The following is a 26,359-nucleotide window of genomic DNA, read 5'->3' as shown; positions in this document are numbered from 1 at the left end:
ATAATTTTATAAACATAATGATAAATTACTTTTATTTCTAAAAAGACTGGAAGCAGATATCCCAGGATGTTAACGATGGTTCATTTTAAGTAATAGAAATAGTGATTATTATAATTTCATCTTTGTTCTTTTTTTTAATTTTTTAAATTGGAAAAAAAATTAAAGCAAGAGTTAGAGCTGGATCAGGGGTAACTAATAAGAATTTTTCTCCGATAATCCCAGTTCTAGGTAGGTAATCAAGAATTTTTGTCTTGAGCAGCTGGGGGACTTGTGTAGCTATTTGTATGCTTTATTATGTACATAATGTAATCTATATGCATGTTTGTATAAATGTTTTTACTACTGAAAAAGGAAATAAGTAGCCACCTCTATTTCTTGTTTATGTCTACTCTAATTCTCCACCCTCTTCAGGACTTGGCTCACTCCTGTCCTTCCCTTGTTTAGTGGATTGAAGGAAACACAACACAGTGTAATGAAAAAGTCAGCTTCCCACTTCCTCACTTACCTCAGGTTTGTACTATCTCATTCTAGACCGTCTGCCTCACCTATAACTTTGTCCTCCCGTCGAATGAGAGGATTTCAGTAAATTACTCTGAAAAGACACCCAAGTTGAGATTGGGGCATATGAAAGAGAACGAAATGTTTTCAATCAGGGTACATTTCCAAGGAGCCACAGAGGGAGGCTCCACGAGGACTGTGGGTAAGGATGGGTAGCTGGTTTGTAGCTGAATCAAGATGTTCAACCCTGGCAGATGAAGGCCCACAGCACAAACACGTTGGTTAGTTTTTTCAGTCCTTAAACTTTCCTATTCTTTTTCACAAACTTAGGAGAGGTTAAGGTTGGGAGGAAATAGTACAGGAAGCAAAAGAGCATATTCCCTATCTTAGTTTGTATGCAAAGAAAAAGGGATTTACGAAAGGGACAATGGTGCAAAGCAGCTGTATGACAGCTCTTTCAGTAAAATACTTGCATAGCTCAGGACTTCACACTTGTGCGTAGCTTCCTTTACAACCCTGAGCATTAAGAAGTGACATCACTCTGGGCCCTGCTTTACAGATGACAGGGGCTCAGCCCAGTCAGGGATTTCCCCAAGGTCAGTAGATTAGAGAGTGGGAGAGTAAGGATTCCAAGTCTGACCTTCTTACCCCAAAGATAATGCTCTTTCTTGTATTACAGTCTTAAATATAAAGTCATCACAGCCCTAAGTTCATTTAGCAAACAAAGCAGAGAACCTGAAGAGTCACCAAAAAAAAAAAAAAAGTGTCAAAAAGAAAAGCCCTCCAAATTTCCCTGTCTCATGTAGTAAAACCTCTTACCCCTGACTAGCCCTTATCTTCTTTTCTTTGGACAGCATTCGTCCAAATGCCTCAGAGTTCACACATAGTGCGTGGGGCTCAGCTAGAGCCTTATACAGAGGAAGTGAAATAATGTGTGGGGAGGCTGTGTGAGTCACACGTAAACGTGCTTGTAAGTACTTCAGTGCCCTTATCCTCTCATGTCCATATGTACATAACTTAAGTGATCTGCTTGCAACCTCGTCAGACTCAGGTGCTGTGGAATTATTCTTATATCTAAAGAAAATGACAAAATTTGTAGAAAATATTGATATGCTATATATTGCTAAACCCCTGGAGAGGCTGCAGTCCTGTCTTTCCAAGAATCTCTTTTACACAGGATTCCAGTGGCTAATTTTCTCATTGACCTTCATTAATGCACTCTTTGGTAGTTTGAAAGAGAATTGTAATTATAATAATTATCACTCACATTTCTTGAGCACTTACAGGTGCTGTGCTAGATGTTTTTGTTAGTATATTATCTCTCAATATTTTTAAATGATGGGATTGAGGACCAGAAAAGTTAAGGAACTCACTCCTGACCACACAGCTTTTATGTAACAAGAATGAGAATCAAAAAAGAAAATAAAAGAAAAAGAAAAGAAACAGAATCAAGCCCTGGTCCAGCTGATTCCAGAGCAATATTATCAACCATTAGATAAGCATCCTAACATTCCCTCTCATTAGCACCACAGCAGAGGAATACAAGATACGAGACACCTGCTGAATGGCTGAATAACTTCTTGAGAATGGATTTGGAAAAGCTGTATGGCAGCATGGCATTGTGGCTTAAAGTCTGGAGTTAAGAAGCCTCATGTGCAAATCCCAGCATGGGCACCTACAATCTGGCATTTTACTGGAGCCCCAGTTTCTGTACCAAAACAAGGATAACAAGCAGCAGCAGCAGCATAGTTGTTGTAATTATTAAATGAGATAATATCTAAAATATGCTTAGTTTGATAGCTGTTGTGCTACCGTCACCCAGCAATATCACTATTATTCATAGTAAGCCAAAATAGAAGCAATTGCTCCTTTCTGTCAACCCCCATTAGCAACTTATTGAGGGTAGAGCTAGTAAGTGTTTGCATTTTTTAAAACTATTAGCTAAAATGAATCAATCACCTGTCAGAGAGATCCTATCTTTCTAGTAACATATTTCAATACTTACCCTAAGATGACACAGTAAAGATTATCCAGTAGATAAATCAGCCAACTAATATTTATGAAGCACCTAATATTTGCAAAGCATTTTGAGACATGCAAGTAAGTAAAATCTAAGAGCCTGCTTTCAAAGAGGTTCAGACCTTATTACATAACAAGAGACTATTAGATAACAACACAAAAAGACAATCCAACATAGGCAAACTTGCAAAGCACTATTAGATAAGTACCATTTGAGCGGTATAAATAATGACACTCATCAATCAAAGAAAGGTCTTGTGAGCCAGGAAATTTGTATAGGTTAAGAGGGGAAGAAAGAATTAAGAAAAGGGCAAGACGGTTTAAAAGAAAACACTGTGCCTGGTGGTACAGAGTTGGGGAAGGGAGGAAAGAGGCGGAAAGGCAGTTGGTATCCAAGCAGCTGTCCTGGGGTATGAATGAGAACGTTGTAGAACAGGAGTAAAGTAAATAATGTGCTTCTTACATCCCCTCTGGTCTCTACTCACAGACCCAGCTAAAGAGTAGGAAAAACATCAAAGCCCTATTATAAAGGAAACACTTTTAAACAACTTTCTTTGGGAAATCTCAGCAGTATTCTCTCTTGGAGGAGTTTTAGGGTGATGACTGCTTACTGCCCTAAATTTGCTCTGAATTTGAAACCCATTAAGAAAAGTAGGGCACAAAAGTCACATAGTCAAAATACAGTAGTAGCTCATAAACTGATAAGGCTAAAAAATGGGGTTGGATCTTGGCCAAGTTTTGTAACTAACAAATTGGCCCAATTAGGGACAAAACTGTCTAACCATAGACCCTCATCGAGAGCAGGTCACTGCACACTGCAGAAAAAGAGACCATACACATCCCTTTTGATGCGTGGTTCTGAAAATAAGACAGAGGAAGTTCTCAGAGATCCTGTCCTCCTCCCGTTTCCGCCAGGCAGGTGTGAAATGAAAAGAGGACAGACATTTCCCTCCTGGTAATTTAATATTGGCCCCTCTTGGAAAGAGAAAGAGTATTTATGGGTCTGACAGAAATGCATGGAGGTAGAATAATGAGTCACTCTCTCTGTCTCTGTCTCTCTCAATAACAGTTTTAGATTACAATACATAAGAACTACTGTATTTTCCCTAGGAATTTACTATTGAGATTTTGTTTGTATCTATTAACTAGTATGTTTTTTAAATGCTCTTCTGTGTTTTAAGGGCATTGGATCCATTTATGCTGTTTTGAATGAGTGTCACAATTTCACTTTCTAGGAAAACCTAAGTAACTGAAATTTTAAGGGCCATTTTTTATGCCTGAGATTTTGCAGGTTCGAACAGATTAAAATTAGGGATAAAATATAATTTTTACACTTTTAAAAGAGATATGGTAAAATAAATCATGCTATATTTGAATACTGATTAACATCTGAAGATTAGTGTCAAACTTAATCACTTTCAAATATCCCCTCCAAAGAACTAAAGGAAACTAAATCTATCCATGGAAGCAAGCATATTAATTATTTTATTTTTGTTTAGGTTTTGCAAAGAAAGACTTAAAAATGTAACTAATTTCAAAAGCCTACACATTTCTCTCTTCTTTTTCCTTCCTTCTCTTAATCCAATTTAAAACTTCAATGGCTTATTTACCTAAGCGAAGTTTTGATCTGATTAAAGCAAATAGTATCAAGATGGCTGGCAATAGCCACAAATATCTCAATGTGCATTTATATTCCAAAGATGTACTTGTCCACTCGAATGACTCTGATGGATAGAATGTGGGTCACTGATGTAGCCAAGTTCCCTCCCAGTCTAGACTATAGTGACTCTTCTAGTCATGAACCCTCTAGGAGAAATAATTCCTTCTTTTTAATGTTCCAGTTGCCCAGGTCAGTGCCAGGGTCAACTTTAAAAGAGGGGATGATAGTGTCACTTCAGGTACAAGACTGCAACTTGAGGCCTAGGTGGTCTATCCACCTGGTTGGAGAAGGGGTGGTGGTGAGGAATTTCTCATGCTTTGGTATATATGAGCTTCATGCCTCTTAACAAAACTAAACAAGTCAAGCATTTCAGGTGCCTGGAGGGACTAACCAATAAACTACCCACCTTGGAAAAAGTCCCTTATCCAGTTGGCTTGGATCTTTGGGGATCCTAAAGAAGTCACAGAAGAGCACAGCTCTGAGTGGGTGAACTCAATGTTATTACTGGCATTCCAAGTACTATATGAAAGTACTGCTCAATCTCTCTCTCTCTCTACACACACACAAACATGTACGCGCGTGCATGCACGTACACATGTTCACACACAAGAGGCACCCAATTTCATATTTGATGTTTTTCTGCAAATAACCTTTTTCTGCTGCCCTGACCCAGTCTCTGACGTTGCATGAACCAAACCCTTCTAGCCACAACGCTCTTACATCATCTCTCAAGCAGAGCACACATTCATCATCTCCCCTAAGTTTTCTCATACTAAAAGTTCTTTTTCCTTACCTATATTTCCAGATACCTTTTACAAATTGTCTTCCATATAGTTTATTCCACCAACTCATTCTGAGCCCCACCTCCAAAAAAAGGTTCATAATTAGACAAAATTGCTTAAACAAAGACATGCCTTCTTAAGGGAACAGGGACACTTGTTTGGCACCGGTGTCCTTAGTTTTGCTGTGGGCAAGTTATCAGTGACACCAGTTGATGGTACCTTGTGGACTTGAGAGCACAGATGGCCTGAAAGCAAATAGACTCAACTTTTCCTAGAAGAGGAACATTAAGAGAGCACAATATACCTGGTACTCAACGGGTATCTGTATCTTAAGACAAAGCACTAAAAAATGGAAAAACAGGACAATCTTATTGGTACTAAAGTGCTGGCAGGCAACATGAATGGACCTTACTCATTCTACTGTTACAGACAGCCCCACTCCTCCTCTCTTTCTCCTTTTCACATCTGCCTAGACTTTAGAGCAATGGTTCTCAGTGGTTCCCCAGACCATCAGTGTCAGTCTTTCCTGGGAACTTATTAGAAATGCAAATTCTTGGGTCTTCCCTCAGACCCACTGAATCAGAAACTCTGGAGATGGGGCCCAACAATGTGTATGTGTTCAGGGGCCCTCCAGGTAGTTCTGATGCTCACTAAAGTTTGAAAAGTGCTTCCTCAGAGCATTCTCCAAGCATTCCCTATTTTCTCCTCAAGCTGTAGTTGACACCACCAGTTAATAGTCCTCTTCCCTACCTTAAACTTTGTACTATCTTCTCTTTGGGGGATCCTGAAATCTAAAAGTGAGAAATGCTATGAAGATTTATGTTCAGAACAAAGGGCACTAGGAACAGGTTTTTTTTATTTTCCCCTTAGGGGCTTTTGTACACAAAAGAATATATCCTAAGACTATAACACCAAGCCTCACTCACATCATGGCTTTTGGAGATAAAAACAAAACAAAACAAAACAAAACAAAACAAAACAAAACAAAACAAAACCCCAGCTTAGGTTAGGGGTTTTTAGGCTCATTACAAATAAATACCTATTATTTAATTTCTAGATGGATCCCAGGTGAATAAATGACCCTTGACCTTGATTTTAGCACCTTCACCATCATGACACAACTAATTTAAATTGCACAATTTTAGAAGCTCATTTATTCTTCTAAACATTATCTAAGTGTTTAAGAATCTGATCCGTAAAGACTGTTTTACTTATTGTCATTTCCTTGCCTCTACCTTTCCCTACCTTATTTCTAACTGATGGCTTCATTTGGCAGCCAGGAAATTGATTCATGCCCAGAAACATCTGTAAACATTGAGAGGTTTTTGTGTGTGTGTGTGTGTGTTGGGGGGGGGGGGTGCCCAATGGGTAAAGAAAGGAAATGGTGATAAAAACAGAACTTGGAGAGGATGGGAAAATTTTTTAATTCAGGAAAGTGAGGAAAGAGAAGACAAAATTCAAAGAAAGCTGATGAATTTGGGGTCTGGATGTAGAACTTAAGGTCAGTGCTAAATTACCATCATCAGTAAATTGCGCTGAAGATGACATTAGCTGCTTAAAAATTCGTTCCAATCAAATTGTTTCCTTGTCCAGATAAGTACAAAGCTGGTTGAGATAGCTATAAGCTAAACAGGTTTCCTTCCCCCCATTTCTCACATTTTCTAGCTAACTCTTATCTTTGTCCAATATATTTCTGAGAATTGCTTTGGCCATTTTCAGATACGGAATGTTGTTCCACTGGGTCCTATCCAAATTTTCTATGAGTGCTTTGAAAGAAAAAGGGTTGATTCAAAAGGTAGAGGTTGGATTGATCTGGAGACCCTGGACCCATAATTGTGATATTTTGGTCTAGGTGATGTCAGAGGAGACAGTTTTCTCTGACACAGTAAATAACGTTTTTTTCTTTTCCTTTACAGGATTTTCAAATGCCAATTGTTCATTAGGTGGCAAAAACAAAACAAAACAAAACAAAAAAACTAGGATTAATAAACTTTTTATTCTCCTGTGACAGAAAAAGTAGACTACTCAAAAACTTTAGCTTGCAAATGTCATTTACTAAAAATACTATATTATAATAAAAAATTAAGAAATAAATAATGCATCAGAACTCTTTATTTATCTTCTTCTTCCTTTCCTAATCTTCCACATGCAATAAAAAGACCTTTTTTTGGTCCCCTTGTAGTTCTGAAATTATTTGAAAGCCTACCTGTTTTATAACCACAACCTTTCCCCACAACACGCACAGCATAAATATTGAAAAGAGGTTCTGTTACCTTTAATCTATTTAGAATGTTATGTTTTAGTCTCCTGTTCTGCAGTACTGCATGGGTGATCCCAAATATGTTGTGTCTGATATAAGAGAAAAAACATAGGAAAAAATCACTAGAAGGACACCCAGTAGAGATACAAAGCCAAACAAATCTCTTCATTTCCTCTTTTACTTAACAAATAAACATTTGAAAAAAGTTATTGTTCCTTTAGATGGTATTGGCAAATTACATATTTGGGGAGGAATGCATTTGTATAAAATGTGATTAGAGGTTAATCAATACTTTATTTCTATTTCATAGCAACCCAATGTTCACATAGGTTATTTGGTTGTTCTTTGGCATTTTATGTTAAATGAAATTAATTTATTCTATAAGTGTCTACAACAGTCCTTATTACACAGCAAGCATTTTATAACTATGGATATTGCTCTCAGTAGTCAGTAGTAAGTTTCTTGAGTAGCTCTCAGTAGACTCAGTAGTAGGTTCCCTGACTGAAATGATTCATTAGCAGGCATGGGAAATTTTTCCCCTCAGAGCCCTGAGCCTATGAATATGAAATAATTTGCATACCAAGCAGCTCTGGCTTCTTCCTTCCTGTACCCCGAGCTATCCTGTACCACCACTGCTGAGTAATGAGACAAGTAACCTAAGACCTTGAACAATGTGCCTGCAAATCCATCTCTAATGCTCTGCTCAAGTCTGTCCTCCTCTGGGTCCACTGCAGGAAAACATGTACCATTTGAAACCTGAACCATCTGCTTCCATAGAAAAAGCACATGAACCAAATACACACAAAAAGTCTGACACTCATTGGCTCATCCTCTGTAGTAACTCCAAACACTGTCATACTGATTTCCTCAAAGGACAGACTTATCAAAAGCTACCACCCAAATAGCTCTTGTGCTACAGGGAAGCTTGGAGATGAAAATAAGCCTTGTGCTCCCCTCAAAGATCCCCTTACCTGGGAGTCTTCTCTCTCACCAGTTTCCTCAGCAAAAACCCCTTTGTTCTTTGTTTCTTCCCTCGCACTTCGAAAAACTCTCAGTAATACCAATTATCACATTCTACTAATATTTGATTGCATGCTTCTTGGGAACAAGCACTCTGGCTTCTTCATCTTTGAAGCTACAGTACCTCACATAGATGGGTTTTCAGGTAGATTTCCTTTGTTCTTAATAAATCAATGGACAAAAATCACTTAGCCAGAGCCCGCAAGCCATGTAAACATTGGAAGTATCCCTTCAAACTCTTGAATTTATCTTTATGTTGATCTAGACATAATATGTGTGAAATATAATAAAAATTATTTATATTGGCAATGAGATGAACAGTCAACATTAGAACCGTGAAGTTGTATATTTATAAAAATTAAAAAATAAATTTTAAATTTTGGCATTATTTAAAATTTGTTATATTCATTAATCATTGTTTGTTTTTACCTCTTTTAATAAATCTTGAATATTTTAAAATAAATGTAACTTTTAAAACATACATGATATATAATATTTTTATCTTTACATTTACTCTGATATTTTTGCCAAAATATAGTGAAATTGTATACTTTTGACTATAAGTACATTTCATTTCTATTCTTTTAGCTCATTTCTATATAACACTTAAATTATGAAAAATATTAAGTAGAATGATGTAATTAATGATTTTGCTAAAAGAGAAAAAATATATCTTACAGAATAATTATATAATTGATAAAATATGCATGTATTTTATTCATCCAGACATCACTGGCCAATAATAGAACACCAAGACGTGCAAAATAATAATTAAGTTTAGTCATCTTTAACATTGTGCCAACTTTCTATTATATAAAAACCATGGCTTCACCCGCATTTTAATTTTGTCATTATGAAGGTATATCTGTCAAAGTAGAAAGAAAGAACATATTTCATTTAACAGTTTGTTAGCTTGATTTAGAACATTTATGTGTATAGACATATGGTTTGTGGGCCTCCATTTGTCCTCTCATCCCAAATGCTGAAATGTTAGGGGCAGCCGGTGTATGAGTCACCAACAGTTAACATAAAATGATTGAAGCCCCAAAGTAAGACAATGAGGTAAGTACAAAAATAAGCCTCTTCCCTTTTCTTGAAGTAAGGATTTTTTTTCCTTGAATGCTGCCAGTCTCAGGTGGAACCTCACAGGCGTGTAAGGCCACGGAGACTGTTACTGTCCACAGAGAAAGCCTGATTTGGCTTTGCCAGATGTTCCTAGAAGGACTGCTGTATGTGGATGGATGTAGTTTGTATCTCTGTTTAAGGGGTCGTTGGTACAAAGGGTACAAAAATAACAAAGGAATTTTTAGGTTTAGAGGCTCTGCCAGTAGTTGCCATGTCCTGATTGTACTGGGACTTAAAGGCTATCAACCCTAAAAATTCCTTGCTTGGCTATCCTGGATAGTTTCTGTGGGTTTGTTTCATTGCAGTGTGTTCACAATGGTCTAAGCAAGGCTATGGTGAAACACAATTGTTCTATTTTTAGTTTTTATTTCAAAGACCTTGGAGAGAAATCCATTAATCTTCCATTTGTAATGTCTTACTCTTTCTTTGCCTTTTGTGAATCTTTTGATGTTTCTTGACTTTTTAAATGAACCTCCCAATATAACCTTACTCTTAGGTTGTACCTTATTCCTATAAGTAGACATTATTAAAGACCGGTAAATTTTTACTCTTTGGCAATTTTTACACAGTTATTGTGAGGTTGGCTAAAATTTATCCCAATTGACACAGCGCTGGCCTGTGTCTATCTTCTAGCCTTAATCACCTTTCACTTATATTATCAGGCACCCATTGACCGTAAGAAAATTTAGATAAACAAACAAAACATGAAAAGAGTGACAGCGTGAGTAAGAAGAGCATCCTATTTATAAAGTCCAGGCAACACCCCCCACCCCAACACACATTATTTCCCAGCTCCATCCCATCCAAAGAGCACATGTTTGAGTGAACTTGAGTTGTGAGCCTTGAATCTGCCATGTCCCATGCACTGAAATGATTCCAGTATTTAAAGACATACTTTTTTTCAGACATTATCCCTAAATGCAAGGCAGCCACATATAAGGCTCAACTGCAGAAACAGCATTCTGTCCCGAAGTTGGAGGAAAACAACCTGTGCTAAGTATTTTGAGGACAGCATGCTAGTCTCCAAAATGTTGCCCTCTTTAGCAATTTAAACAGTTACAATCTTCACCTTAAAAACCAATTTTAGAAGTAAATGTTTATGTAAGCTATGAATTACAGTTTTATGTCCAGCCTCATCTGACTGCGGGTACTTAGTGAATGGCATCTATATTTGATTCGTACTTTGTGTCCCCTGCAGCCCCAACACAGTTCCTTGAACTAGAGGTGTTAGAGACACTGTTTTGAATGAATGAATAAAAAATAAATTTCCAAGTATTGAAAAGTGTGTCTCTCTGGTGGCATCTGTAATCCACGTAATGAGGCAGTCACCGGATTGTTACTATTGTATTAATGCTAGCTGTTTCTAAGACCCTGTTAAAAACAGTATTTCTCACAATGCGGTCGGCAGATGACCTGCTTCAGAATAAGTCTGATAGATTTAAACATAAATACATAAGCTGCATCCCATGTCTCTTGATTAAGCATCTCTGAAAGTGAAGCCCCAGAGCTTGCATTTCTTCATGCTCTTCAGCTGATCCTGGTGCTCTCCAAAATTTGAGAGCCAGTGTGTTGGTGATCCTCAATATTGTCTGTGCCTTAGAACAGTGGTCCCCACCCAACATTTTGGTACCAGGGACCAGTGCTCCTATGAGAATCAAATGCCTGATGATCTGAGGTGGAGCTGAGGCACTGATGGTAGCCCTGGGGCGTGGCTGCAAATACAGATGAAGCTTCACTGCCTAGCCCGCCGATCACCTCCTGCTTTACAGCCTGGTTTCTAACAAGCCACAGACCAGTACCAGTCTGTGGCTTGAATCACTGGTTGAGATTTTGTTAACTAACAATAGCTGGCTCACCCCAGACTAATAAATGAGAATCTCTGGGGTGGGCCTGGCCATCAGCATGTGTTTGAAGCTCCTCGGATAATTCTACTGTGCAATCAGGTCTGAGAACCACTGCTTCAGATGCATCTTTAGCCCACTTACAGTCTGCAATATCAGCTACATTCAGCAAACAGTGGGCACTAAGAAAAAATGGGAGCGGTCAAGGAAAAGAAAACATAAAAATGTCAGAGTCTGTGAGAAAGCAATACTCTGGGCAAAATGCCTCACAACACAAACTTTTGCAAGCAGTCAGCATGACAGACAAAATCACTGTTTCTTCATGTCTTAGTCACCATAAATAATGATGCAATGAGCAAAGGAGATCTGACTTTGGGCGGTGAACCCACAATGCAATAGGCAGATGATGTATTATCTAATTGTACACTTGAAACCTATATAATTTTATTAATGTTGTCATGATAAATTTAATTAAAAAGTAAATAAACCTGAAAAAATTAAATTAAAATAATATAATTTTTTTAAAAAATCATTGTTTCTCATCAAGTTAGTAAGACAATGAAATTTGATGGAGTCACCATAAAGAGGTTCTTTGATACCTCATGTGTGTTACCTATTAATAATGAAACTGAATTCATGTCACTATTCCTAGGACTATCTCATGGTATATCTCATTGGAATTAGGAAAGAGGGTAAATTAATCTCTTGTTTTAAAGAACAAAATGTTTAACCATTCTTTGAAAGAATACCTATTTTGTATAAGCTATTTTTATAAAACTATGTCTATTGTCTCCTATGAGCCTCCCAATAACTATGAGTTGCAAGTAGGAGAAGAACCGATGTCCGCATTGCAGATGCAGTGAAACCTGAGTGGAAAAGTTAAGTAGCCTGTTCAAGGCCACATACTTGAACCAGGACATACCCCAGGCCTTATGACCCAAATTCAGTTGAACTTGGAACTCGAAATATTCTACTTCAAGCAGACTTGATTTAAGAACATAAATTATATCATCTTTATAGTCATAATCTGTTTCCGCAGTACATAATATTAAGCAATATCAGAATATTGTTAATGATGTTAATTACTTTTTGGTTTTCAGAATCAACATGTAGACAAAGCATGAAACGAGTCACCATTTAGAATGTAAATGCTTTGAATCTTGACAATGTAAAAATAATGGTAGAATTGACCAACAGTAGGTTTTAGAGGGGAAGAGATGGGAGAGCATATAGGGGTAATCGATCAACTCCACCACATTTTAAAGCATAGGTAGTTACCCAATACATCTGATGGAACAGGAAATAAAAGTATAACCAGTAGAAGGGACAGAGGCAAAAAAAAAAAAAAAAAAGGGATAGGGGGAGAAGGTACAGGGCAAAAGGAAGAGGGGTGGTGAATGTGAACTGAAATGGTCATTTTAGTTATTTTTTACAGCAAGGACTTAAACTAGGTTAAACTAATAAGGCAAGAAATAAATATTTAAAGTTCTACAAAATAGATTTTTAGAGTTATAGTGATAACCACTGGAGAGCTAAAACCAGAAAATATCACAACTGGTGACCTTAGGAATAGGGCTATAGCTAATGGAAAGAGAAATACTTTTCATTTGGCATCCTCACCTTTGATCAAAGTTTATTCCCATGAGCATGTACCTTTAAGATTCTCATCATTTGCTGAATATCTCAAGTTTTCTGCCTTTTCAATTTTTTAATCTTCAACCAATGAAGCAATGACTCTGAAACAATGATCAAAACTTGACAACAGGTTACATTTCCATGGTCTTCAACTCTAAGGTCAGGAGCCATTTCACTGGAAATCTCCAGTCTGGCATATATTACCTTTTGGATAGTAGAAAACAGATATATCTAAACTATCTCCAACTGTCTGCTTATTTTTCCTGCCAGTATCACCACAACCAAACATCATAAATCTCTGAATAGGTCTCTTTAATAAAACGTGCTAGTTAAGTGTAGGAATTCCTCACTTTTGAACTACCACAGGGGGAAAAAAAAATGCTGCAAAAACTGTCATCCAGACAATAGACATTTCAACTTTGAGCTCTGCTAGAGGGTATTGACTGCAGCTCTGGGGCACTCTTAGAAACTTCTGGATCTTAATGACATGGATGGAAAAAAAAAAAAAAAAGACTATTAAATTCTGGGAATATTTCCTCGGCCTACTTTAAATGCCAAAGCCAAACGCTAAAAAACCAAAGGATAAAATGTAATGCTCTACCATCTGCTTCAAGAGATGAGAGGTTGCCTATTTTCCTTCATTCTCCATCTTCATCCAGCCTCTGAGCATATACCCCTAACTTCACTTGACCTTGCTTAGTTTAACATCACCCTAACATCACTTTACTTTGCTGAGTTTAATACGTCAGCATTATTTCATCTTATTAGATTGAACACATGATGTAATACTGAGAGAACAAAATGAAAACCATAGCTCAAATTATTAAAATTATTTCTTAAAAGAATAGACATTCAAGGTTGGCATAGTTTTTTTAAAAAAACATGGAGATTTTTAAGTTATACAAACTTATTGTAGGGTTTCAGATTAGAAAGTTGACATAAGTTGGATAAGGTCATGTAGCTTGCAAACATTAGAGTACAGCCCAGAACTGTTGTTTTCTTAGCTAAATAATGATTGGGGATGAGGGGTGATGATAATCCGTAAACCCATAAATCTACCACAGACTTAATGAATAGTGCCTGACCTGTAAATCGATGATGGTACCAAGTTTTTTTCTATATATTGGCAAATTTTTACTGAGGTTTATTTTAAGCTTTGAGGGTTTACTTAAGTTCAGAGAAATAAAAATTTGGATTTTTCCCTTCAGATAAAACAAAGAGATTGGGACAAAAATCATTCCATCTGATTATACGAATCTCTGAAAATATTAAACACCATAGGGTTTTATTTCTGAATAATGAGGATTTTTTTAAAGAGTAACTTATTTCCATTCCAGTACTACAGAATTAGCACAAAATATCTTTTTCCTGAACACATCAACATTTTATCCAATTGTTCTTCTTTCTATATGGCTAAATGTAAATGTAAAATGTCTTAATTATTATGACAGCAGTCAAAAAAAAAATTAAAGAGCAGTGCCTTAAATCTATACCAATCATTTCCATAATGTAGCTTCTCTATTTTACCTTCACCTAAGAATTTATATTGCTTTCTAGAATCAATCTAAAAATAGATTACATTTTACTAGGCAATACCAATTGATAATAGTAGTTGTTTGGAGTACTGTGCGAAGAAAGATTCTAATGTTCCAAGTTCAGTGGTAAGAAAGATGTTAATCAATTAACATATTGATGACAGAAGCAAAAAGAGAAAATGACAGTATGTGCCTGTTATCTCTGTCAGGTGCTTGAATCTAGCACATTTTGAAATGCTAGATAGTTGCATGTTTTCTAAAATAAAACACAATTTCACATGTTGAAATTCTAAAACTTATACTGAGTCTAATTGTGAGAGTTGCCCAATGAGCCTCAGAAAGAAGATGAAAGTATTACAATATAAATATCACTTGTCATTCAGAGTCCTGGGGGGTCAAGTCATAGGACTCAAATGACCTGGTAACTAACATCATCCTTCTCTAAATCTAGCTGATTTTTTTAGTGATTATTACTGTCCATAGACTATAAATATTTTATTTTTTAATATTACATTTTGAATAAACAGAATAGCTAGCCTAGTAAAAGACCCATGTGAAAATATATAAACAACATATGGTCAAGGAGATATCACAAATCAGTGAGAAAAGGAAGAATGATTCCGGGATAATTAATTAGCTATTAGCATTTTTAAAAATGTTTCAGTTAGAGCCTCATCTTACACATATACCAAAAGTAATTTCATATGAATTAAATGTGAAAAATTATATCATTTTTTTCAAACCTACAAAAAAATCTGTGATCTCTGATTAGGGAAAGAAAATTTAAGTTGAAATTCAATGGAACTAATTAAAAAGAAAAAGATCAAAGATAGAACTATCAAAATATTTTTTCAAAACACCAACAGCAAAAATTTTAAAAAATAAAAAACCCTAAAGGTCAAAAAAATTAGTTAAATAAATTGCTCTAGTTAAATAAATTGCTCTAGTTTGGTTTAAAAAAAATGAGTATCTGTTCAAATGATTCCCAAGGAAAACTTGTGGGGAATCTAACTGAAAGGAAGTACCAAAACTATAGCTGGATCTATGGAACTAGGAAAATTATTAGGCAGCTCTTCTCTCCATCTCCATCTCTCTCTGGGCTACATGGTCTCTTTTCTCTGGCCCTTTGCACACCTCCTCTACTCTCTCCTCTGAGAGAAACCAGGCCCATTCTCCCTCTATAACTTCAGTTTACATGTGGCTTTAACTGGCCTTGGTGCCAATTCTGGGTCCAGAAACCACCACCATTGTACTGTCTCAGTCTTTTAATGCCTTAGTCCCAAACTTCTGAGAAGAAGATATAATAGGCCCAACTTGGGTCAAGTGTGTCTACACATGGTTCAGGTGTGGGCACTGGGCAAAAGGGTATCCCATGGACATAGAACTGGCAGAACCAAAAACAGGGACATGGGACAGGCAGGCACCAAAGTCACCACCACATATTTGTCGGTATTGATGTTAACACAGAGCTTCATAATAAGAAGTTAGGCCAGAAAGCCTACTGCAAAATTTTATGATCAAAATAACCTCCATATATGAAGGGGAAAAAAAGCATGGCTATGTTAGCAATACTAGATAAGTGTGACATTTTGTTTTTCTGATTTATTATACTGATTTATACTTTCTAAAGCTTCCACCATAAACATGCATAGTTCAAATAATCCAGAATAAAATAAAGTAAAAGATCAAATAAAGTAAAAGAAAACCCAAAAGTGTTGGAAAATAAGTGCCAATATTCAAGTTAGGTTGAGTTCTCAGGTCACTTTTTGTGACATGTCCCAACTTTCAATCCCACCATACTCATTCTGCCATTTTTGTGGTCATGTTGACTAGAATGTCCTTCCAAGCTTTCTCTACACAGTAGATGGTCCTCATCCTGCAAGGTATGGATGATCAGTCAGCCTTCCTCAACTGCCATTGTCTCAACAAAATTCTTCCTCTGTGTCTTTTAGCTCTGAATGAGTAGCTCTACTGTAATCCTCATCTCAAGTGTATTTTTATTGGCTGTATATGTCTCTGTCCTCCCAGCTACATTTGCAACTCCTTTTAGGGAAATATATTATGTTATTAATACTATTTCATCAGGAGCTAGCATAAGAAATGAGAAAGAGTAGGTTCTCAAAAAACATTTTGCTGAATAAATGTTCAAAATTCAAATAATTTAGTCTTTATTAGGGTCAGATACTTCAAATTGTTCTCAAAAAAATTTTTACTAAGAAAAAGAATGAGATGTTTATGACGTATTGGAAAAAAAACATGGGCTTCAGAGCCCAGCAGATAGGTTTTGAATATCCCAACTCTATTACTCACTAGTTGCATAAATTATTAAGTTTTTCTGGCCCTCGGTTTTCATCTTTAAAATAAGGGTGACAACATTTTTTATACAGAGTTGGCTTAAGGAATAAAGGTGAAAAATATAAATTTAGTGGCTGGCACATAGTAGAGGTTTAATAAATAGCAGCTATTATTCATATTGAGATTATTAACTTGATGATAAAATAGGTAGATAATACCCAGAGATTTGTATACTAATGGAAAATAAATAAGATTTGAATTATTTAAAAAACTGATTAAAAGGGATTTTATCACCAAAAATAACCAGTATATTTATAAATGTAAAGAAAATCCAGTACCTTTAGAATATACAGGGCTGGAAAAATTACATGAAATCCTAGAGACATTTGTATTTACGGGGGTTGTCTGACCAAATTTTAGCACTCCACAAACCATTTCAAACAGTCTTTTTCATTTAGGCACATTATTTTAAACAAACTCTGCTATTGCACTGTTCTGGTAAGTAGGGTCATATTTTTTCCTCTTTTGTTAGCTATGACCAACACAAAACTCAAAGGACTACCTATCAATCAGAGCATCCTAAGAGAAAGGAACAGGCAGCCCATAAAAGGCAGAGAAATTCATCTCCAAAATTCATACTCCTAAAACACTAGACTTTAAGTTGCCTATATTAATGACTTTTTATTTTAATAGTTACATATCTCCCCTCCTTGGGATCTCTGAACCTGCCATCTCTTTTCCTAAAGGAACTCCCCTCCAGATTTCACATGTCCTGCTCCTTCATCCATGCAGGTTTCTGCTCAAATGTTACCTCCTTAGAGACACCGTGCTCCCACCCTCCAATCTCTCTCCTCTTCTTCACTTCATCTGTCCCATGGTATGTATTATCACTTGCAACTTTAGTGTGTATTTGCTCATCTTCTCTCTCCCCTTGCTAAAAGTCATAAGCACCTCTGTCTAGTTCGGCATTGTAACACAAGACCTACAATATTACCTATTCATGAAGGCACCCAATAAACATTTGTTCAATGAATAAAAGAGTGATGTTCCTTCTTAGGAGCATTAGAGTCCTTTCAATAATCTCAAAAATAGCAAATCCTCATCTAGTGCATGTGAATTTGAATTTCTGAATCAGCCAAGTTCATTTATAATTTTCTGGTTAATAAGATGAGTGGAGTGGATGAGGCTGGGTTCATTCACTCCTTCATTTAACAAATACGTATGAGGGTGACTGTGTGCCAGGCATCATTCTTGGTGCTATATTATCTGGTTGGTCCAAAGTGAAATGTGACTGTAAATCAAGATGATGAGATTTATTATGTAATGGTAAACTGATTCTGAAGAGTTCCAAAGATGTCTTACACAATAGTAGCACGATTGAACTGAAGCTTTCAAAAATGACCACTCATGGCTTTCACATGGAGATTCTGTTATGTTTCTTTTTAAAAGACAAATTTCAGGTTTTTATAATTCCACTTTCTAGAAATAGGTTCTCTCAGGTGCCCACAGTGGATCTTGTGGAGGCAGGAAGGAGAGGGGCTGTAGTGAGGCCTCCTCTAAATTATCCTGGACATTCCAGTGTGCAACAGACTCATCTTCCACAGCTGTTTGTGTGCAGAAGATGTGTAAGCCTGTGAGTTGAAACTTAGACCTCGTGAGGGCAAGTATCTTCAGATGTAAGTAAAAATCCTAAAAATATACATATGAATAACATATGCAAACAAATAGATCTTGTTTTTTATTTTCTTTTCCTCTGAGTCCACAGCGGAAGGGCCCTTTAGAACAAGATTATCTCAATCCAATATTAATGGTGCTAAATACTTGTCTACATCTAACTGCTAGAAGGTGCCAATCTATTGCATATGTGGTGAATTCTACAACCAGGCCAACTCAGCATTTATCAGTACTAATTTGTGAAGCACTGGATTTTGTTTTGCCTTTCTCTAAGTGACTATCTTTGCAGGTTTTCCATTCCCAACAAAACCTTGCACTTTGTGTTCAGTTACAAGAAATACTTCCCCCAAAAGCTCCACAGGGTAGCCTTTGGCAGAAATTATTTTTGGTGTTTCTCCTGCTTCAACAACCTTTCAAGCACAGCATATCTGGGAGAGCTAGATGTCCAAATTATAATAGTTAAATCTACGCGGCTGCAGGACCAATACAGCTGTGGCTCCTGTCAGCTCTTAAATAAAATATTAGATGCATGCCTATTGTTTGTGAGCTGTCCACAGTCCCTTGTTTAGCAAGCTGGGGTTAAAGGATATGTAGATTAGTCGGCCAGCTGTTTGGTAATTGTCATAGCCGGTTTCTTGGTAACCCATAGAATAGCATTCTCTGGAGGTAGAGTCTTTGTTGCTAAGCAGTAAATTCAGGTAAAAATAACCTTTCTTTCATTCTTATCAGTCCAGTTTTAAAACACAGGGTATAGGTTGTGCTGGGTCCCTCACCAGCCACCCACACCTCTTTTGTTCTTCTACCCAGGCCATAAAATGTGTGCTGACAACTTAGACAGCCCTCGTTTGCTGGGACAAGTCTCCTGCTGATACAGGCTGGAAGCAGGCAAATGGCTGGGAGCAAGGTTTACTTCGCTGTGTGCTCAAGTTGCCACTGTCATAAGGTACCTTCCAGGTCTTGGTTTTGCAATTGGCCAATATGTCATGTCAGTCTGATGGGCACACACACAAAAAAAAGATCAAAAACAATGGCAGAAATTTAATGGGAAGGAAGGGAAATGTGTGCCTGATGATGTATCAACTCTGTTAGTTATTTTATTATTATTTGTTACATTTTAAAATACCTTCTTGACCTCAATACTTGCATAAATAATTTGTTTGTTTATTCATTTTTATGAGCAAGAGCACTGAGAAGGAGGGGACTCAGGCAGGAAAGTCTCACTTCAGTATCCAGGACAGGTTTGAACTGCCTCTGCCTCTAAGAGGTTGATTGCAAACAAGGCAATTAACCCATTCCACAACTATACTTCCTACCTCAAAAATTTTGAGGAAGTCAAGAAATGATGTTACAGGTGAATATCTCAGGTAAATTCCACTCACTGTTTTTATTTTCTTAACCTGGCAGTATTTGATTAGAAGGGAAGTAAAAAAGAGTGATATTTTGGTTCCTTTAACCACCTCTGAATTTGAAAGTATTATGCTAAGTGAAATAAGTTAGATGGAAAAGAACAAATACCATATTTTACTCATATGTGGTATATATATATAAAAAAAAAAGTAACAAAGGAACTAACAAAACAAAAATTCATAGATATAGACCAACAGAATGTAGGTTACCAGGGGGAAGTGGATATGGGGGTGGGCAAATTAGGTAGAGGGTCAAATATATAGTAATATGAAAACTAGACTTTTGATGGTGAGTGTGCAATAGGGGATACAGATATTGAATTATAATGTTGTACACTTGAAATTTATATAATATTATTAACCCATGTTATCTCAATAAATTTAACTAAAAAAAAAAACAACCTATGAATTCAACTGAAGGTAGTCACCACTTGGTGTGGAAAGTCCTACTTGTCATCAAAGGCAGTGTTTGGATCCTGTCTAGGATTCCCATTTGATGGGGCCTATCATAGTCACTTCCATTGTTAGTCTCACCATAAGTAAACCCCATTTATAAATATCTGCACTTGCCCCAACAGTTAATTTAATAGGTAAACATTTTCTTTCCCAAAATTATATTCACATCTAAAAGGGTTCACGAAAAAATTTCTCCCAATAATAATTTCTACTAGTAGATTAAAAATGTTTCTTCTTGGGGGTAGTTCCATAGTGTAGTGGTTAGCATGTCTGCTTTACATGCAGAAGGTCCTGGGTTTGCACCCCAGGTGGAGCCACGGGCCCCCTGTGTGTGCAGGGGCCCCCCAAGTGTGCCGGGGGGCCCCCCGAATGCTCCAGGCCCTGGGTGCATGCTGCAAACACATGGGAGGAGATGCCCTGCCATCAGAGATCCAGTTCTTAAGGGGAAACTGCAACATCCATAGGTCAGGGTGGAAGTGGGGGCATGGGAATTAAAGAGGGGGGAAAAATGTTTCTTCTTTTTTCTTCATAGTGAACCAAAGTATACCCAGAGGGTACAAAAATTATAGGATGTAACAAACTTCAGGGCCAGTACAGAGGCCATTTCTCACAGTGATGCCCTCTCTCAAGATTTCCAGCTGGAACGGAAAGCCTCTGCCAGCTGCCACTGCTGCTCCACGCTGGGGTGACGGTTAAGAACAATAAGAGTCTGAAACCCGAGCCCCCCATTTATTAGATGGACGGCCTTGGGCAAGTTACTTGAACTCCCCCCGCCTCAATTTCTTCACCTTTAAAATGGGCACTAAAATATTTTAAAACAGGTCGTTGTGAGAATTATGTGAAATAATAATTACCAGCTTTGGTTATAACTACTTCTCCTTGGGTACCCACTTGTCTTAAACTAACACTAACAAATGTCTTCTAAGGGTGTGCTGTGGGCAAGGCTCTTGCTAAAGTTAATGATGTTAAAGCATTAAAACAAAGACCTTTTGGGGTATTCATTACTTAGTGTAATTATATGATTTGTCTATAGAAACAGGACTGTAGGGAGCATAGAGGAGCAGCACAGCAGAAGCCTCACCATGCGACACTCCTCTGCTTGGGCAGCAGCCTGGACACCTGTGTTTGCTCAGCAAGTTCCCCATGCTGGGAGAGGACATGAGCATTTAGCTTTGCAACTTCCCCAGCCCAGAGTAAGTGGTCAATAAACATTTGCTCAAGTTGTTGAGTCAGGAAAGGATGAGGCAGAGAAAAGGAAGAAGTCAGGCTCAAATGGTTGTCTATAGGTTTTGTTGTTTTCTTATCTATTTCCCTTTTAAATTAAAAATACTCAAAGTCCTCTATGGACTTCTTCACGATGCGAGTAGGTAGAATCATTGTATGTGTTGTGAGATTATTGAGGAACCATGCAACTGGTCTATAGCCCAAAGCTGAACAATCACATAAGCAAAACAAAACAACGAAACATTAATTTGGACAAAATTCCATGCAGGCCTCCTCCCACACCTTCACAGTGCTTCCCTTGAAATGACAATTTAGATAAAGCAGCACTTTATGCAAAAAGAAATGCTCAACGTTTTTCAATAAAAGGATCTTAACAATAAGAAGAGAAAGAAGTATTACTCTGTGCACAGAAGGGCCAAACACCCAGATGGGCTGGCCACAACTCCACATAGACATGCCCCTTTCAGCTCTGCTCCACAGAATCTGCTATGGGACAGATCCTATCACAAACATGGACCAAGGACCAAGGACCACAACATAAACTGACAAAGAAAAAAGACAAAAAGAATTCCCCAGCACAGCTTTTGTGAGGCAAAAGAGGAGAAATCCTAGTCTGATTTCTGAAGCTGGTGACAGTTTAACATAATAGGTTTTGTTCATGCACAGAGTAAATGTTTTGGGTTAAAAGGAATTCTTTTAGCCATAAAGAAGGTTATAGAAGACATTGCCCTCCTCATCTGCAATTTGTGTATGATAAATTTGTTAGAAAGCGGCTCAAAGTAGAACCCAAAGCAAAATATCCTGTCACCTGTATAACATGTTGATTTGTTTTTGTTCCTCAACTTCACCCTTTGTTTGATTGATAATCAATTGTTGCAAAGGAGTACAAAATTTAAAAAGGGGGCTTATCATAGTCTTTTCATTCCTTATATTTGCACTATAACCTTCTTATAATAATTTCTTCATTATAATAATCTCCTTGTATATTAGAACAATCTTTCAGACAGTACTACCTCATAAAGAAGTCATTTTGATATTTCAGGCAAAAAACTTCTCTGGATAGAGTCTAAGAACACTACCACTTTAAAAAAGTTGGCCTTTGTGACAAGTCATATATTAAGACTCCCGTGTGTTTTAACTTAGGTTCTGAAGAGTACTCAATCTCTGATACTTAAATGTCAAACCCCAAACTAAGACATATTCACTTTTCTCTATGTCCTGTCTGAGTTTTAAAAGACACAATATTTTGACAACTGAGGTACATTCTATATTTGTACTTCACACAAACGAGGCACACTTGAACATTTTATCACCACACAAAACAAACCAAGATAAGCATCTCTTTCTTTCTGTCCTACACGTGTCATTTGGCCATGAGCCATTATTTTTGCATTCTTATTCTTGTTTTTTGAGTGAATTGTGTTTTAAACTAAACTTTTTTTCTGGAGTTAGAAGTAATTAGTTAGATGTCATCTCCTTGCCATGCACAATTAAAGAGCATCTCCTTTTCTGTATATCATTCCTACTTCCTGAACCCACAGCTTTTCACAGCTGGGAATGATTCTTTTCTTTATTTTGAGACAGGGTATGCTATAAGACAGTAAAGGGCCTCCCAAAAGTATGCTCTCTTTAGAATATGTTTATCCTTATCATGCTACAAATCTGCCTGATTATTTTTTTACCTAGACAAAACTCTGGTGAAGATATTTTTGTGTGATTTAGGGCTTTTTTTTTTTTTTCCTTTTTCTGTCTCGCAAAAACCAAGTGTTCTCCAGCAATGAGGCAACGGAAAAAATCAATACTTGCCATGTACCATGTAACCAATAGAATAAGGGGAATGATTTATGTATGGATGGATGCAGCCCGAATCAGCTGGGGCCTCGCACAGAGAGCGAGAAAGAGAGAGGGAGAGACAGAGGAAGAGAGAGAGAGGACAGGGGGAGGTGGGGGGAAAGCTGAACTGCGGAGATTATTTCTACAGTGTGGCCAGATTTTTTTTTTTTTTTTTTTTTTTTTGCAGTAATAATCCCCTTCTCCAGCACTGCAGGATATAGGGAAAGACTGCAATTTGTGGAATATATGATGGCTCAGCTCTACCTCCTGTCCTCAGAGTCATGAGGCCATGTTCATATTAAGGCACACTGAGGAGAGAGTGATGTATGGCCTGCAGTCCTTCAACCTTCCGGTCATCTCCACCCTAAGAAAGGCTAGTGATGGGTCGACAAGCACTAGTTGACAGAGAGTCAAATTATCAACAGGATTTTAAAAGACACGTTTCCAGCACCGCTTCATGAGAAGACCAGCGGGAAGGGCTTATAGACAAGAACTACTCTATGCCTCAGGAGTTTCTGCTGGAAATATAGTTTGGTTAACTGGAAACCCAGGGCGCGGCAGCATTTAAAGGTATTTAATCCTGAAGGTAACTTTTAGGGTAGCTAATACTCTTGCTCGAAGCTTAAATATTACTGTAGTTTGTGCTTGTGGTATGAAGGTGCAAACAGTACCGAACCCAGCTACTTCACAGCTGGGTACATGGTACTATTGTATATTAAATTCTGGTGGTTGTGACTTTAAACTAAGCTAATCATTTGCTTTAGAATGACATAATATATATCTTTAATGACAGAAATTCCTACTCCCTGCTTCAAAATCAAGTCAGCCATGTGAGACTTTGTGAAAGGCAAATTTAACGATTTTTTTTAATTATCTTTGCTTTTTGAGATGTATTTAAATTGATCTAAATTTATTTTTTTAGTCATCTTTCTACACTGTGCTTAAAACTATAGGAAGCTATACAGCATTTCCATCAGTCTGTTGAAGAAGATTGAATTTTGTCCTTTTATGAGGAACACTGATCCCATGTAATTTTTTATGTTTTTGGCTCCTTTTAACCCAACTACACTGTTAGTGTCACAGTTAGGTATTCCCGTATAGTATCCTGTATTCTATATATGATTCATTACACTGCACATAATACTCAAAAACATATTTTAAATACTGTATCAAAATAATGCCATGCCATAATTATATGCTTAATTAGGAAGTGGTGGTATTAACACCATAAGCTATTAAAATAGCTTCCCCCCACTTTAGTTGAAAGTAGCCATTCAACTCAACATTGTTGTAAACTCATCTGACAAAAAGCCATGTTATTTTAAAAATATGTATGTTCACCTTATACAAAGTACAGTTATCTCTGTTGACAAAATGTTCTGTTTTTAAATATATATCTTAACTCTATAAAAATTATCTTAAACTCTCTTAACAAAATTTCATGTTAGTTTTTAAATATGAATACTTAGAGTGTACAGGATGGCAATTTTAGCATTTTTCCACATATATTTTTATTATCTAACTTTTTCTTAAACTTAGTACATAACTATCTTTTTTTGTTTTTGGCATATTGTATTTAGTTCCTCATTTACATTGCATAGTTCGTACGTTTATTTAGTAGTTAAGTGTGCATACAAAGGATTAAGGAGTAGAAGAGTAGATAACTAGAAAACTATAAGGAACTATTCTCAGTAGTCCTCATTTTTTAAATGACTCTTCATACTTTAATACCATATTTTATGGCTATTGTTGAAGAGCTGTTAAATTAAAGCACAATTAGTTATAAATCAGTAAATACTATCATGTTTTCATTTAAATATCTAGTCATTGAGTGATTTCATCTACCCTGTTCCTTGCAAAATTATTTTGAGATTTCTATGTAAACTAACTAAATAAATATGATGTTTTTCCTCTAAATGAAATTAGAGTAATAAAAATATACTTTACATGTAAACTATACGTAGTGAAACATCTTTTAGTAATTGTAATACAGAACTGATTGCCGAAACCAGCAGAAACTATGTATAATCATTTTGAATAGGAGAGACCTAGTAGATATCTGCTGTCTCTACATAAGAACAGATGAGTCTTGTTTTTTACACTTTGATTTTGATCATCATTCTCCCTCTTATTCTTCTATTGGCCCAAACAGGTAAAATAACAGAAACCTCTTACCACTTTCACTTCGGGTTCTGCTGCCTCAGACAAGCTGTCCAGCTGAGGGTTAATAAACACAGAAAACCTGGAGATGGTCCAAATATAGTGATGGCCCTGAAGACTGAGCTCAACACTGCAGGTCTCTCAGCCAGAGCGAATGTTCTTAACACCCTACAAGCAGGTATGAGCTCACCCAAAAACTAAAGTACATGGAAATGAAGAAGCATGATCACAAGCAAGGTGCTCCTGAACTATAAGGTAAGCACAAGCAGGACCTTGTTGCAGGTTTATTTTTAGAGTTGTGTTGCTGCCACTTAAGAAAACTGTTATCTGTAGCAGAGAAAAAGACGAAAGCCTGCCAAAGGCCACAGAGAGTGTTTAATGGGCCTAACCACGTCTATTATTTTATTTGAGATGGGTTTTACGACTACAGGTACTTGACATGTCAGCACATAGAGAATCCCAGCCCCAGCAATAGAAGAAGCATACAAAATGAATGATAAACTAACTGCAGGCAGGAGGTGGATAAACAATCCCAAGAACTGGATTTCACTGTTGGTTAACAAAGGACCAACAGCATCCTTTAGTTTAAAAAGTTTATGTCTATTAAACATAACTTTCCAAGTTCTAATGAAAGTCAAATAATCCCTCTCCCCAATATAATATAAATTTTCTATAAACATCTGGAGTTAATAGACATAAATGAAACTTATGCTGACAACTTACACAGTGACAAAAAAGCAAATCTTCTCACTGTGAACAAGGGCTTCAGTGAACACTTGCTATAGTTTATTCTCCTTCATCAGTGGTTATAATTTCACTGATGAAATACCCATTAAAGAGAAAATCAATATCTGAGCTTAACCGCCTGCTTTGTTTTAGTACCTCAAATTATTTTAAAAACTGATTAACATAAATAACTATTTAGGAAATAAAACG

This window comes from Rousettus aegyptiacus, unplaced genomic scaffold (assembly GCF_014176215.1).
Source record: "Rousettus aegyptiacus isolate mRouAeg1 unplaced genomic scaffold, mRouAeg1.p scaffold_m13_p_7, whole genome shotgun sequence".
NCBI lineage: Eukaryota > Metazoa > Chordata > Mammalia > Chiroptera > Pteropodidae > Rousettus > Rousettus aegyptiacus.
Note: the sequence above shows the minus strand (reverse complement) of the source record.